This window comes from Branchiostoma floridae, chromosome 7 (assembly GCF_000003815.2).
Source record: "Branchiostoma floridae strain S238N-H82 chromosome 7, Bfl_VNyyK, whole genome shotgun sequence".
Taxonomy (NCBI): domain Eukaryota; kingdom Metazoa; phylum Chordata; class Leptocardii; order Amphioxiformes; family Branchiostomatidae; genus Branchiostoma; species Branchiostoma floridae.
Genome location: NC_049985.1, coordinates 12,454,085 through 12,468,768, shown reverse-complemented (window position 1 = coordinate 12,468,768; position 14,684 = coordinate 12,454,085). Strand labels below are relative to the sequence as shown.

At 38.8% G+C, this 14,684-nt stretch overlaps 1 protein-coding gene across 1 annotated transcript in view; it reads right to left on the bottom strand.

Moving 5' to 3' along the window:
- LOC118420033 (alpha-1,3-mannosyl-glycoprotein 4-beta-N-acetylglucosaminyltransferase B-like) overlaps positions 1 to 14,684 on the bottom strand; it is a 37,075-nt gene that overhangs the window by 20,313 nt on the left and 2,078 nt on the right. The window lies entirely within an intron of this gene.

Below are 14,684 nucleotides of genomic sequence, written 5' to 3'. Positions count from 1 at the left end.
GGACTCCCAGGATACTAGTAATGATGTCCTCAATGATGACAACTTCTAGATTTGTATGTTTTGTTTTAAGATGCGGTACTTGCTTGAGTGTGAGAAAGTGATTTGATAGTGTGCCCATGCATAGCAGGCCTCATTGCAGTTTCACACATTTGTTTTTAGCATCCATGTACGTATACTTCATCTTTTTATCAGCATGAAAGTTCATCCGAGTTTGTAAATGACATTATGTCAAAGGTTATTTGTAAGAACATATCTCTGCTTATAGTCAAACAAAGTCTGCCCAAACAAGTAACAATATAGACTAACCCGTTTCCAACCAATGTAAACCAAACCCACAACACAGAACATAATCATGATAATGTGTCACGACAACCTAGTCTTACTTAGTTACAGGAAGCAAAGCCTACATTAATCTTACCAGCACGACTACATGTAACCTTGAACTTTACAAGCAGAAGTCATGACAACACAGCTGGATTGGTTCAAAGTTAGATTTCCCTTCTGGCAATATGGAACAGCTGTAAGGGATTTAGAGGGTTAACATTGGTGGAAGGAAGTTAACAGTTTCTGTGATCCCAATGGTGTTAGGGATTGATTGACTTAATGGTTAAAATAGGACCCAGTCACTGCTGGTGAGAGTACAGGTTTGGGATTAGCATGCCTTGGTGTAGTAGCATTGGACAAAATAATACATCTGAACAAGGTAATCAGCTTTGTCTACGAAGATGTCAGTCTAGTACTTGTAAATGAACTGCTTGAGTCTTGACTCCAGAAGTTGGGGATGGATATGAATTTTTTTATAATATTTGGTCTGTTGGTTAGGGTCAAAAGGGATTCAAAGAAATATTTAAATTTTGGGCCAACTAGTGGCTTTCTATAGTACAGCAGCAGATTTTTTGGTTTTGGTTTCTGAACATGCTACGGTCGTGACTTTTGTGTGGTAGATGGCTCTTGTTAAGTTTGAAATGTAGTACAATCTTGTTCCTCTTTTGAATTGTATTATGAATGCTGTTCTCTGCAAGACTGGTCATTTGTTACAGTCTAAGGAAAAACTAATAAATTGGGCACTTACTTACCTCTGGCCCTCTCTTTAAAGTTACTGTAATAGGTGCCAGATTTTATTGGTTTCTTGGGGAGAGTTAGAAAACCCATTAACAGTTAGAATGTCCATTAGTGTTGGATATGGAATGGTTCATTTCCTTTGTCCAATCATTGAGTTCAATATGGAAGCCTGGACATGTGTGAGTTTCACTTCGTGTAGAACAAACATGCAAGCTGGCTGAAAACTTGAATTTCAAACAATTACAAGGAGACAATTTGTACTCTCCAAGCAGAAGTATGGCAGTTGTTTCTGACATTTTCTTTTAATTTTTGTTAATATCGGGCTTTAAAAAATAAAAATGAAAAATAGCCGTAGCCGAACGTCTGCTAGGAGAGTAACAATTTGTCACAAACTGACCAAGATTTAGAGCAGGCAGGCTGCAGTGATTTTGTTAAAAATTGGTGAAATTGCTGGGCATTCAATTGAAGTAAAGCATCAAATACTGACAGAAAAAAAATCTCAAACCTACTACCAAAGGTTTACTAAACACTGTTTGTTTACTTTTTATCATATGTCATGTAGAGAAAAAAATAGAAGCAAAACTTCTTGCAAACTTCCATATACTTTAGTGAATTACAGCATGCCATGCCTCTAAGACAATGTTCCCACCTTGTAAAAGCTAATAGCTATGTGTTTTAATTGCAGGCAGCTGCCAGGGTTCCAGTAAATAAGACTGAGCCATGTGCCCATTAAAGAAGATGTACCACCCAGATCAAGTCTAACTAATAAGCATTGGACCAGAAAAGCCCCTGGCATCTCATGCAACTTCCATTAAAGCCTGTGTGCCAGCCTGGCCAACTGCACACAGAGATGCATGGCCACAGCCTGGGACTGCCTGTTGTACTTTAGCTGACTTTTATGTGATCAAACAGTACTTAGAAAGTATTGCTCTTGCTTCTGTATGCACAGGGGAGTCCTGGTAAGCATCAATCAATAGTTCTTACCCCAATTTCTATGCAAAACTACTTCTCTCCTGTGTAAATCCTACAAAAGAAGCTGTCTGAAACAAATGAAGTTGTTCCCCAAAGGTGATGAACATCTCCACTTTGTAACCTCCTCTCTCCTCATCAGCTAGATGTTGTTGCCTCTCTGGTTCTTCAACTTTAACCTCTGTAGGAACACTAAGGCCCGCTGGCGCCGCACAGTCGATTAACCCCACGGGATTGGAGGATGTGTTGAACAACCGTGAACGTGATGTAGCGAGACTTTGTGTCTGGACGTAGCACCTGATTAGTTTGATGTACATGACCTTATGGGTAATGATTGCTTTGGTTCCTAATTTTGATGAGCAACTTAAGTGCGCTGTAACTCATGGAAAACCAATAAGTTAGAGGTCAAACTCTCTACAATGGCCTCCTTTCACAACATGCGTGACATGTATAGATAAAAGATCTCAGTGCATCATGTCTTTGGGAAAGGTATTCAGCTTCAGTTATTCAGAACACCATGAAAAGACTGACATCATACTATGTTGATAAGTCTCAAACATTCTCAAGAAAAATGCACCTATAATGCTATTAACACAACAAGGGGAAGTTAAGAGATGTACAATCAATAGATGCAATAAAAACATGAATAGCTTGAAAAGCATGTGAACTGCTGGGATGAATTATTGAATGAAGAAGGTCTAACAGCTGGTACATTTGACCTCTGACCTTTAACCTGATCATCTGTAGTCCAAGTTTTAAACTGAAGATATCTACTACTTGGAGTAGTACCTGTTAACACACATTACTTTCATTTATGCATATTCTTGAAGATTCTGTTAAATTTTGTGGACAAAAAATGTGGAGCCTTCTATGGTGCTGAACTGCCTTCACCTGAAGTAACCTTACTTTTAATACTCATCATATTTTCACTGAACGTTTTCTAATTCCCGATTGGACATGCTTGCCACACATAAATGTACCATCCATCCATCATCACTAGAGTCTGAAATGACTTGTGCAAAGGTGATCATACGTGTGCAAGGAAAGAGATTTTCGAAATCCCATGCCATGCTGGACTACAACTGCAACAGAAATTATGCGGTTTCCTTACTTTTAAAGGCAACCTTGATCATGTTACTTTCACCTCTGATGCAGTGTTTGGACATGTAATGGGACTGCTATTTATGGCTTTCTGTATTTGTATTTCTTGTGCACATATCATGTACATTGGTGACCTTACATGTACATGTACTATAGAATGATATCTTTATTCCATGTCTATGCAATCTAGAGTATGTCCCAAACTGACATTTGCAATTATCATAATACATCTGATCATAATCATATGCATATACTGACAATTCCTGATAAGAAATATTCCATTTACACTATATGGATTGCACCTATACAACTCATTCCCAACATAGACTGAAATCGCCTGTCAGCCCCTGAACTCACAAAGAACTTCAAGCCATCCTAAAAGACAATACAGCTTGAAGATCATCCTGATCTAGGCTCTGTTCCATACATTTTTATTGTAATGATATTAATCATATACAGAGTTCTTACTCACAACATTTGACTGTAAAACATGCAAAAAATGCAATTTTCAATACATTATCTCTGCACCATTGACTGTATCTCCTTGTGAGAACTCTTATCTTTCCCCCCAAGCAATGAGGTAGAAATTCCAATTTCACACAGTACCCTGTGCACCTGTTATCTGTGCATCTCAGTGCATCCACACCAGGACTGGGAACTCACTGCTCTATGCTCTGCAGGTATTACAGAATAACCTCATGTGCTACTTCATCTTCCTGATGACATCCTGAGAGACAATTCTATCATGGCAGGTTGGTTAAGGATAATTGAAGAATTCAACTGTAGAAATTGCAATTTTCCTTCTATGGAACCATATGGTTCTAATTACTAGAACAATATCAAGTTTTGAAATATGCCTAATTGTGGTATCTTGTGCCACCTCCATTCAATTATTGCCAAGCTCTCAAATGCAGCTGTGGTCGATATTGCCTTTGATGTAACATAAATGTTGGGTGTGATACTAGTATTCCCACTTATACCTCAACAGATTATCAAGTATTGACTTGACTTCTAGTAATTACGTTTTCATTGTTGAGCTACAAGATTGAATTAACTCAGAACATCACAAACATGCTCAAAAACCCTCATAACCTTATAACCAGAAAACTGTTAGAATAGATCATAAATCGTAAAACAACTCTCAAAATCCAACTGGAATATGCAAGATAAACAACAATGTCATGATGTCAGTGTCTACTTCTCTGAACAAATGTGGGAAATGAATTCTCACTTTAGAGAATAATTCCTACATTTTTCACAGGGCCACAAAGGCCCACAATAAGACCCTGTCATTTGTTAACTCAGTAATAAGATTACAAAAATCGATAGAAATGCCTGCAAGTTCAATCCTTTGATGGCCTGTCGTGCTTTTTCCCACGAGGTCTCGCTAGCTGCATTAGAGGTGCACTCTGTATAAGTGTCGCTATGGAATACTGATTGTACGTGACACAACATAACGCAGTAACTTCGTAACATGGCAGATGGCTATGTGTAGGCACGAATGCATCATCTACACATATTCTGAACAAAATATATCAATTTTAATGCCATGTTTATGGTGAAAGTTTGGCTACATGTACCTTTTGCTTCTTAGTGCAGATACATTTTACGGTGGAAGATTCTTTCTAAGTTTGTTTGTTTGTTTTATTCGTACTTCACAATAAATACATAATAATATAAATGGAATGTTAACAGTGCAAGGGAGGCCTGCAGCTTGTGCTTATATAAAGGTCTCCCCCCCCCTTTGTCAAATTATAACAATTCAATTAATCAAACAAAAGAACTCATGAAGGAAGAAGACCAAAGAACTAACTAAACAACTAATGAGACAATAGAAAGCACCCTGACATTGACGTCAAACCACAACGCGACGTGACGCAACACAAAGCTTAAACATAATGGTTGCTAGCAAACAAATTTGTAATACTCACACATGCTTTCAAATTAGTGAACGCCGCTTAAGATCTACCCCAAAGACTCACCAATGAAAAGCGGTACTATATTTTGTTGACAAGAAATTGATCCCTGAATCTTTACCCTGCCCCAAGGATCCTGTATTGTTGACCAGTGTGTGAGTGGCGGCACGACGCAGGAGCCTTGGAGACAAGGGGAACGTGTTATCTCACGTCAACAGGCACTCTTCACCCATTAGCCAATTACCTGGTGCTCTTGTTTGTTATGTCAGCTACGTTTAACCTTGCAATGAACAACATGTCCTAAAGCCCCTGTCACAAATCAGAAATTTAGCTTGGCCGACGTGTTGCCGAGCTCTAAATGGGCATTTTTGTCAGAAGAACGACTGACGTCCTGGCGATTATGCTGGCTACGGATGATTTTTAGCTGCTTGGCCGACATTTGCGGGCCTCTGGAAGCTGGGCTTAAATTCAGCGAGGTCTTGGCGACGATTTTCGAACTTTTAAAGAGATTTTGGATTGTTTGATTGCTTCTATGGTGTAACCTAGCCTTTCTTGTAAACCTTCTGGGAGACTGGTGTTTTTTTTTCTGATCTGTGCTGTTTTCTTATTGCTCATATATACATGCACATTGAGACATACGTTGCCTGTTAACTATTCCTGGTAAAACAAGCCAAACCGTTGATTACAAAAAGACCATGATCTTCAGAATATTCAAAGTGAACTTTCATACATCAAAACTGCTTTGAATCGAATAAACAGATTTGACAGGCGATGTAATTGGCTAGATTCCAGTTCCAAGAATTCGAATTCAAAAAACATGCAGCCTTTGACTGGCAGTTCTGGTTATCATAAAGCAACAACATCCCACGTTCCATCTGTTTTATTCCGCTGACGTCAGTAATATATGTGGGCATTTGGTATCATTCAAAATTGACACAATGAGGTATACAGCAAACAGTATGCAATAACTCAAACTGAAAGTAAATGCAAGGAGGATTATTCAAAAAGGAAAATGCGAATGTAGAAAGAAAGACGTCAAGCACGATAAGCTGACCTCGAAGTGAAACACCCCCAGTTTGCACGGTAAAACTTTTCCAGCTTAGATTCAAGTCACAAAAGAGGTTTTAAGTTTAAGACTTTTCCCAGTGGTTTTAAGTTTGCCGTACCATGCACTGTAGTCTCTTACTGCCATGGAAAAATGTTTGCGGCGGTTTTAAGTTTGTGGTGAAGCGGCTACCGCGAAAACCACGAACATCAAACCGCGCAAAAGTTTCTGCATTTACCATACCATCCTCCATAATTCACATCAAAAAGTCTGACCTGGTTGAAGTTTCCTGCTATGCCAGGTGCATCATGGAACAAATGGATTAAAGGAAAATGGAGCAAACACTTCACACAATGCATGGCTTTTGAGATAAAAGGCAAGCTGGCACATATATGATTGTGATGTATTTGTACTCCTGGCAAATATTGTTCGCCACATGTCTAATGATGACGACAATGTGTACAATGTACACAATGGCTTCTCCAACTTAAAATTTTGTTCTGTCCTGCTCATTGTTTGGGAGTCCATGTAATTTTCTTCTGAAGCAGTTATTTTTATCTTAGAAAAATGCATTTTCATCAATTTCATGTCAGCTTTTTGGATGGATGGGGTGAAATATCTGCCCCAATAAGCAAATTTCCATCCTGGGAGTGGAAGGATGGGTCCTGGAGACAGCCCTGACAATGGATCTGAATCTAAATAGGTCAACCCAGAACAGTTTAGTTTGGCAGGTATAACAACTTATTACACGTATATGCCAAACAAGGTTTCATACCTATGGCAGCATGCACCATCAATAGACCTATCTGATTAAGGTTCCTACTTCATCATGTATATCTGCTTCAATACACACACACATGTTCCCAATCTAAAACACAAACAGATCCAACAGAGTAGGGGATTACTTGCTGATAGGGTGTCCCCTAATGGGCTCTCCCCTGGTACATGTACCTTAACTCAGCATGTTACCATGCTTTGTCTGGAAGATCCAGCTAACCTAACTCTGTCCAGCTGAAAGTATCAAAGCATATGTATTGAAAGGCAGAGGGCTAACATATTGAGTCCATGTACATGTAGAAGAAAACTTGTTCCATGTGCCTCTAGGAACCTGGAAAAGTTTTCCACAAGAAAACCATTAACTGAGTCCGCGCAGAACTATTAATTTCTAAGTGGTAAATGGAGCATTGAGACCTTCTGTGTGAAGGATGTAAGGAGGGTAAGGTCAAGGCATTGAAGGATAATGTAAGGGTTGGTGTTGGCAATGTGTTTTGGGTTATGTGATAATGTAGAGATGAAGAAACATATCAATTAAATGGAATATGGGTAATGAAATGCCACTTCTAAAATGATAAATTTTCCTCAAGCTCATAATCTTCAAGCACTAGAGCTGAAAGATATCTATTAATATCATGACAATATCATGACAAATCAACAGTGGGTTCAAGGACTGCTTAACTGACCACACCAAACAGCTTTAAGCCTTTTGGCCGAACGGTTTAGCGTCTGGGTTTGTGAGGTGGCGGCTCAGGATTGGCGCCATTACGAATCCTGGAAGTCAAGATATTTTTATATTTATTATTGTTTCTGTCTATTCACACTCCTTTCTTACACAATATCAACTGAGACTGAGTATGATATAAAAGACAGCAAAACATTAAAAATGTAGAATTGAAGATTTATTCTTTAGCCCTAGCCCCTGGTGGAGAGGGGCTGTAACCAAGATGGAGAGAGGAAACTGAGATGTCACAGGTGATAGATATTGGTCTTTAGATAAAGGACTCAAGAAATCCATTTGCAACAGTAATTCCTCAGATGAATGGCTGATTGGAAGTCTAACATTCCAAGGAAATTAGGTCAACCCTCCATGTAACTGAAGAGAGTATTGAAAGTGGTTTCTGACGGGCAAGTTGCCAGTGTAGCAATGGTCAGACATTCCAACGTGAATAAGGTACATAATTATTGGGAAAGTGCTATAAATCAATGTTTATATTAAAAAGGCTTGGGTTGTACAAATCAAATTTATTGGTTGCTGGGTTAAGAAAAATTGTGATGATTGGAAAACCAACATGAAAACAAAATCCAAGGCAAAAGTATGTACCTTGGTACACATACTGTAAATGCATTTAAGTTCGCGGGGATTTAATTTCGCGGTAGCGGGAAAAGGACTTTTCGCGGCGGTTTTAAGTTCGCAGTAGCATCATGCACTGCAGTCTCTTACTGCCATGGAAAAATGTTTGCGGTGGTTCTAAATTTGCGGTGAAGCAGCCACCGCGAAAACTGCAAACATTAAACCACCGCGAAAGTTTCTGCATTTACAGTTAGTGTAGTTTAATAGTAAGAGTGAAATATCATATTATTGGTCAAATTCAAGTTTTCCTCTTAGGATTCTGAATACCAAAACTGTTATTTACATATATCAAGATTTTCTTTTTTCCTCTGCAATCAATATCTAACATATATTCCTGCTAATCATCCTTTAGCATTTAAACTTTAAAGGCAGATGGATGAGAATTGAGACAAGTTGCCACAAGGCTTCAAACTTCCAGCACACAAAGAATGTGTGGTATGATGGGGTCAACTCTTCTGAACTTTATTTCCTTTTCCACAGATGTGCGTTTGGAGAATTCGTGATCAGGCCTGACGGTCAACTTGCAACAACATGTGAAAAGTTCCAATATAGCCATCCTTCTGAATGTGGAAAATGTGACGAATAAACTTTACCATCGAAATGTGGGAAATAATGTTTCGGCAAAAAAATCAAATTTTTTCCACCTCAAGCTTCTCCACATCATTCCTCTTCAACTGAAAACAGTCTTTGTAATATTTATAACATTTAAACTCATCGGCATATTCACAGGTACATGTATATTTGTATAAATGTTCATTGTATGCTATTACTTATTGCTGCCATGTTCCCAAACAGAATGCATGTCTCGTCCGGTATATCAACCAAGGTTGGGGGCCTGCAGTGATTAATGTGTTGCAGTGGGGAAAATTATTTCGTCCTCCCCTGTACCTGTAGTTATTACCCAATCAGGAAGAACTTTGTACTCATGTAGAATATCAACATTTTTGGTCTGGAGCTGAAGTATCATCTCAATCTATAGCTGCCAATTAGGCTGTAACACTTTATTTTGTTAGATCTTGGATACATGTAAAAAGTAGCAAGAGGCAAAGATGAAAATATAGGGTTGGGAGCAAATCTTACATCAAAATATCTTCACTCAGATTTCATGTTGGTTTTCTAGTACTGTAAATGCATTTAAGCTTGCGGGGATTTAATCTTGTGGTGGCGGAAAAAGGGAGTTTTTGCGCTGGTTTTAAGTTTGTGGTAGCACCATGCACTGTAGTCTCTTACTGCCATGGAAAAATGTTCCCGTGGTTTTAAGTTCATTTTGGAGCGACCGCCGCAAAAACCGTGAATATCAAACCATCGAGAAAGTTTCTGCATTTACAGTATTTCTTTGTAAATCTGACAGACAACAAATCAAATAGGTTTGGCCTTTCTGCTGTTGTGCTGTACAATAAATCTTTCGTTTTGTTGTTGCAGTTTTTGCAGCATCCTCTCTATTGATGAGAATCCATGACACCACCAATATGCAATTCCAATGTATTACAGATTGTAGCAGTGCTACAAAATGGTTTTAAGGTCTCATTGATGTATTACTCCGCTAGTGGGGACCCTAAAAGAGATCCGAGCCAAAAATGAACGGCTGCACGGACGCATGTTTTTAGTGGTGAGAAATTCCCTTTTAGCCAGCGGAACTGATCTCAAAAGTTAGATTGGTGAAAGCTTATTTGTAACTGAAGAAATTAGCAGGTAAAGTTTTGCAGCCGCGCGCTAGGTCGGAGGTACACAGTCGTGGGTTCTGAGTGGTGCGGTTGTACAATAGCAGCGAAAAAGTGCCTTTTGTGGGGATTGACTAATCGTAGTTTGTAATTGCTATAAAAAAAGTTCCTACGTATAGTTTACATTGGCAATTTTTTCCCACGATATAGGGTAAATGTGCTCGACATAGAATGAAAAATCTGCTGAAATTTCACGTAGCTTCATTATGAACGCGCCCATTTAAACCACGAATTAATACATAGAAGTCTATGGGAAGAAGAAACTCATCAATGAGACCTTAACTGCAAACTTGAAACACTACCAAAAACCATTTCCTCTCCAACCTCCAGCCTCAAAATAAAAGCACAGTGAAAGCTTGATTTACTGTATGCCTGGTAGTAGTTAAACCTACAGCAGGTTTTGTTGCAGAGGAAAATGTGTGTGCTTGGGATGACAAATGACTCTGGTCTTGCTCAGGAAGCGGACATATCCAGTAGATTGAATCAAGTCTAGAGCGGACATCCGATCTATGTCTGTGTGACATATATACCAGCAGGCGCCTATCACACCCGGGGAGTTCATCTTCAATTCTCTTCTTCCTTTCCTCCTCTTACTGTGGGTCTAGCTACTGCTTTGGAGCACATGTGAATTCTATTCCTTGCGTCAATTGCACAGACATTATATTATAACATTCACTATCAATTAGGGGAATTGATATGATATCATGTATCAGTTCACATAGAGAATGATAAGTTATTGGTCACAGAAAACCAATGGATATTATCTTTCCTTATCATACATTTTCCCAGGAAACCCAAATCTCACTCAGGCCTTGGAACACCCTGCATTGTGCAATTTGTAAAAGTTTTTGACTATTGACAAACTGTAATTTTGCAAGCAAAAAGAATACTTGCCCAGTACTCATTTATGTAGTATGGATTGCAATTCACTAATTTTGAACCTTTCACTCAATTCTCAAGATAAGAGGTTAGAATAATACATTATGTTAAGTTTTGAGTTTCTACATTTTGTGTTAAGTCACGACAGAGATATCTCTTACCTACTGGAATGACATATTGTATATGTACATGTGTTGGTCATTGCCATATGCCCAGGGTTCCCAGCAATGTCAAACAGAAGTTTTGTCAGTAAGAAATTACATGATTTATTTATGATTATGATCTGGCTACACCTGAAGTGTTAAAGTATCTAACAGTTTTTATTGCATCTTTTGCTTGCTGCCTTAAAAAACAAAACAAATAAACAAAGTCTCCATGTAACATGTCAAAGAAGGCAATCAGAGTTGGGCAGCCTTCACCCCTGTAAAGTAAGAAACAAACATGCGCACACAGACAATATGATTCTGTTGAGAATAGTTAGGTTTGGCAACCTTTCTGTGTGCCCCCCTCCCCACAACAGATAAGATATGACATGTGCATAAAGAAAGTCCCTGACCACAGTAACATCCTTATTCATCATCTATAAAGGTGTGGCAGAGCCCCTATCAAATGTTTATTGTATGGTCACCCCTAATGTCTACCAAACAGACATCCATCAATGTTTAAAAGCCTGCCATTTAGTATAATGTGACATATGGAGATACACCTGTATTGGTCTGATAACCAGTCCACGCCATAAACCACATATCACTTCTACCTGAGGAGAAATGGGATAATTTTCTACAGAATGATACTGGCAAAATAAAATTCTTCCCTCGCTTTTTGTGGCCATCACAGCTTGCACTAACTGGTAAACAATCATTGAAAGTTTTAGGTGATATTTTAAACTGTATCGTTGAACCTGTGGTAACTACCATTGCTTGGGGCTGAAAACAGTTCCTGCTTTCCAAATGCACTAAAACTGTGTGAGACATTTAATGGACCGACACCTGTATAGGACTGATAACGGTCACTGGACGATTAGTTTCTGAGCAGCAGTAGATACGACAGGAGCCTGGAAGTGTCCACTGGCCAATTTAAGGTTCCAAATCGCGTTGGCATAATGTGGTGTATGGTTAAGTGTAACACCTGCACAGGGTTGATAATCAGTACAGGTACATTTACGTCCATCAGAAAGTACGTAAAAATGTTGGGAATAGATGTGACGTCTGCTGAGGCAGTTATCCCCTTCAGGCATATATCCATCAGGGTTTAGCCCTATCTAATCCACAGACTGTCTTCATAGAACTAATCTGGGTCATTTCTTACGCAAGTCACAAGATTTTGGAATATCGCTGGGTACTCCATTTGTCTTACTTATAACTCATATGTGGGCGAAGTTTGCTCTTGCATCACATTGCATATATTCACTACTGAAATACCGGGTATTGGTGACCAAACAAAACTTTCTGTATAGCCAATTACGTTCAATCCATAACTGAATTCATCTCAACAAACCTTTGCCTGGTATTCAGATATATCATATCTCCTGAGTCTCTTCTGTCCTCTTCACAAAAGAGACATGGGACTAATATGGCTTCCAGGCTTAAAGTTTAAGCAAACCTATGTACATACATCTTCTGGCATCACTCACTAGTATCTAGAATCCTGATGTTTCTCATCTTGGACATGCTGAGTGTGTCACAACAGGCAGTCTTCGGCCGACATTAGCAACAAGACAAATACTGTAAATCTTAACTAAAAGAACTGATGTGAAACTAAAATGGTGTTTCAGCCGTGTATCAATCATAGCACAATGAGAAAGAATTGAGTGCAAAGTTAACATAACCAGCTGGCCACAGACTGAGCCCTGTTTGCCATGATAATAGCTCAAGTTTACATTTTAGATTATCAGACAGGATCTCTGAGTGGTGGTTGTGTTTAGTCACCTGTGGTCTCACTTAACCCCACAGGGCACTGGGGCTCATGGAAAGGGATTCAAACAGTAGGCACAACAGTAACATTTATATGGAACCCCCTGTATTTTTAGTGGAACAGTCCTGATTTCAAAACATCAGATGTGAAAACATTACCTTATAAAGCCACCTTTGCACTATATAGCAAGTTTGAGCAACAACTGATATACTTGAACAATGCAGAAGGTTCTGAAAACAAGTCACTATTTCAACAAATGGTTGATAAATGGTCCTTGCATCCCTCTACCTCTCTCAAAAAAGCAATAAAAGACAATATACTACCTGTACACCATTACTTACTTACTTACACTATACTGTGAAAACAGCACAAGAATGTTGCTTCCATTGTCTTCTATAGCATAAAAAATGATTCTTTCCACAGTTCTGTTCATACACACATAGCCAAGTGTAACGCTTTGTTACAGGAACGATAGTTGAGAAGGTCATTAAAATTTAATACTTGGGTTGTTTAACAGGTTTCCTGGTTATATGACGGTGATAGGCACATCACACAAGCTCTTATAGCTGTGGTTAATGTATATGATGTCCTATTTCCAAACTGTCTAGGGTAATGTGCTAGCTCAAATGTACACTTTATGGTTTTAATGGGACGCTTCCATATTGCTTCACCTTTATGGTTCTAGGCTCTAGTTCGTCATCATCAACTCAATGTAGATTGTAGATGACGTTAGGTCTAAATTATAAATGTGTTGAAATTCTAAACATTTTGATTGCACACATGTATGTTGGGTAGATATCATTATACAAAGGAACCAGATGGCTATGTGTAAAATTATAGAATAGCATATTAGGAGATGCTGTCTACTGAAAATGTCTGATTCCACTAAACATTTACTAATCAATATGATGTTTGGTTTGGTTAATTTTCTGTGAACCAGTTGCAAGGTGGAAGTTGAGTTGTTGATAAACTGCTACACATTTCTGCTGTGAGTTCAATAACTGAATGATGATCATCGTCACGTCAGGTCAGGCCACCTGCCTGGAGTCTGACCACTCTGCTTCTCCATGTGTCCGTCTGTCCGTCACGATGTTCTGTAAGCCTTGGACATCCTTGGCAAGTCGGTCTTCAAGCTTGTCAAGGTCACAACATGCAAATGCCCATGCTTTGGTGTCAATAGAAAGAGGTAGCAGGCTAACTCTTCTTTACGTCTCTATCAGTGCCCTGTACACTTTCATATTTGCGGATATGGCAGAAGAGACTCTGGTGCTATAATATGGCTGGATACCAGGATACTGAGCTATTTCCATACATCTCTACTTTGTTTCCTGCAGTCGGCTATTTCAACAAAGCTGTGAAGGACATACCATTGATACCAAGGCCACTACTATAACACCCCTTGCAAAGCACTGTACGGTACCGGGTACTCATAACATCAACTCTCATCATTCTGACACATCAAGAAACATTACCATATAGGCCTTGAACACCTAAATATCTGAAGGGTATGTACCTCAGGATTACTGATGCTGCACTGGTACATCTCTTCAATCACTATAAATTCAGGTATTTTTTTAGCAGAAAGAATATATTGATGAGATAACCCGGCATGACAAAAGAAAATGAATCCTTTGTACGACATGCTATAAATAACTTGAGAGGAGCTCTTCAAGTTTCTGGGCCTGTTGGGTAATCAAGTACCGTTGAGAAAGTGGTCTTCATGTATTCATCAAAATATTTATAGTAGCAGCATTGGTTCCTGGTGGAGATTTTCATCACAAAAAACAGGTAACATGTAAAATTTGAGAGAGCTAGCACCTCTTACTTGATCTGACAATGTTTGAAACTTCAAAAATACAGCTAAACTGACTTTAAAAGATAAAATTAACATTCTATGGGGTGATGGATCATTCCTAAGCTGTAAAAAAAATTGTGAACTGTATTGTAAA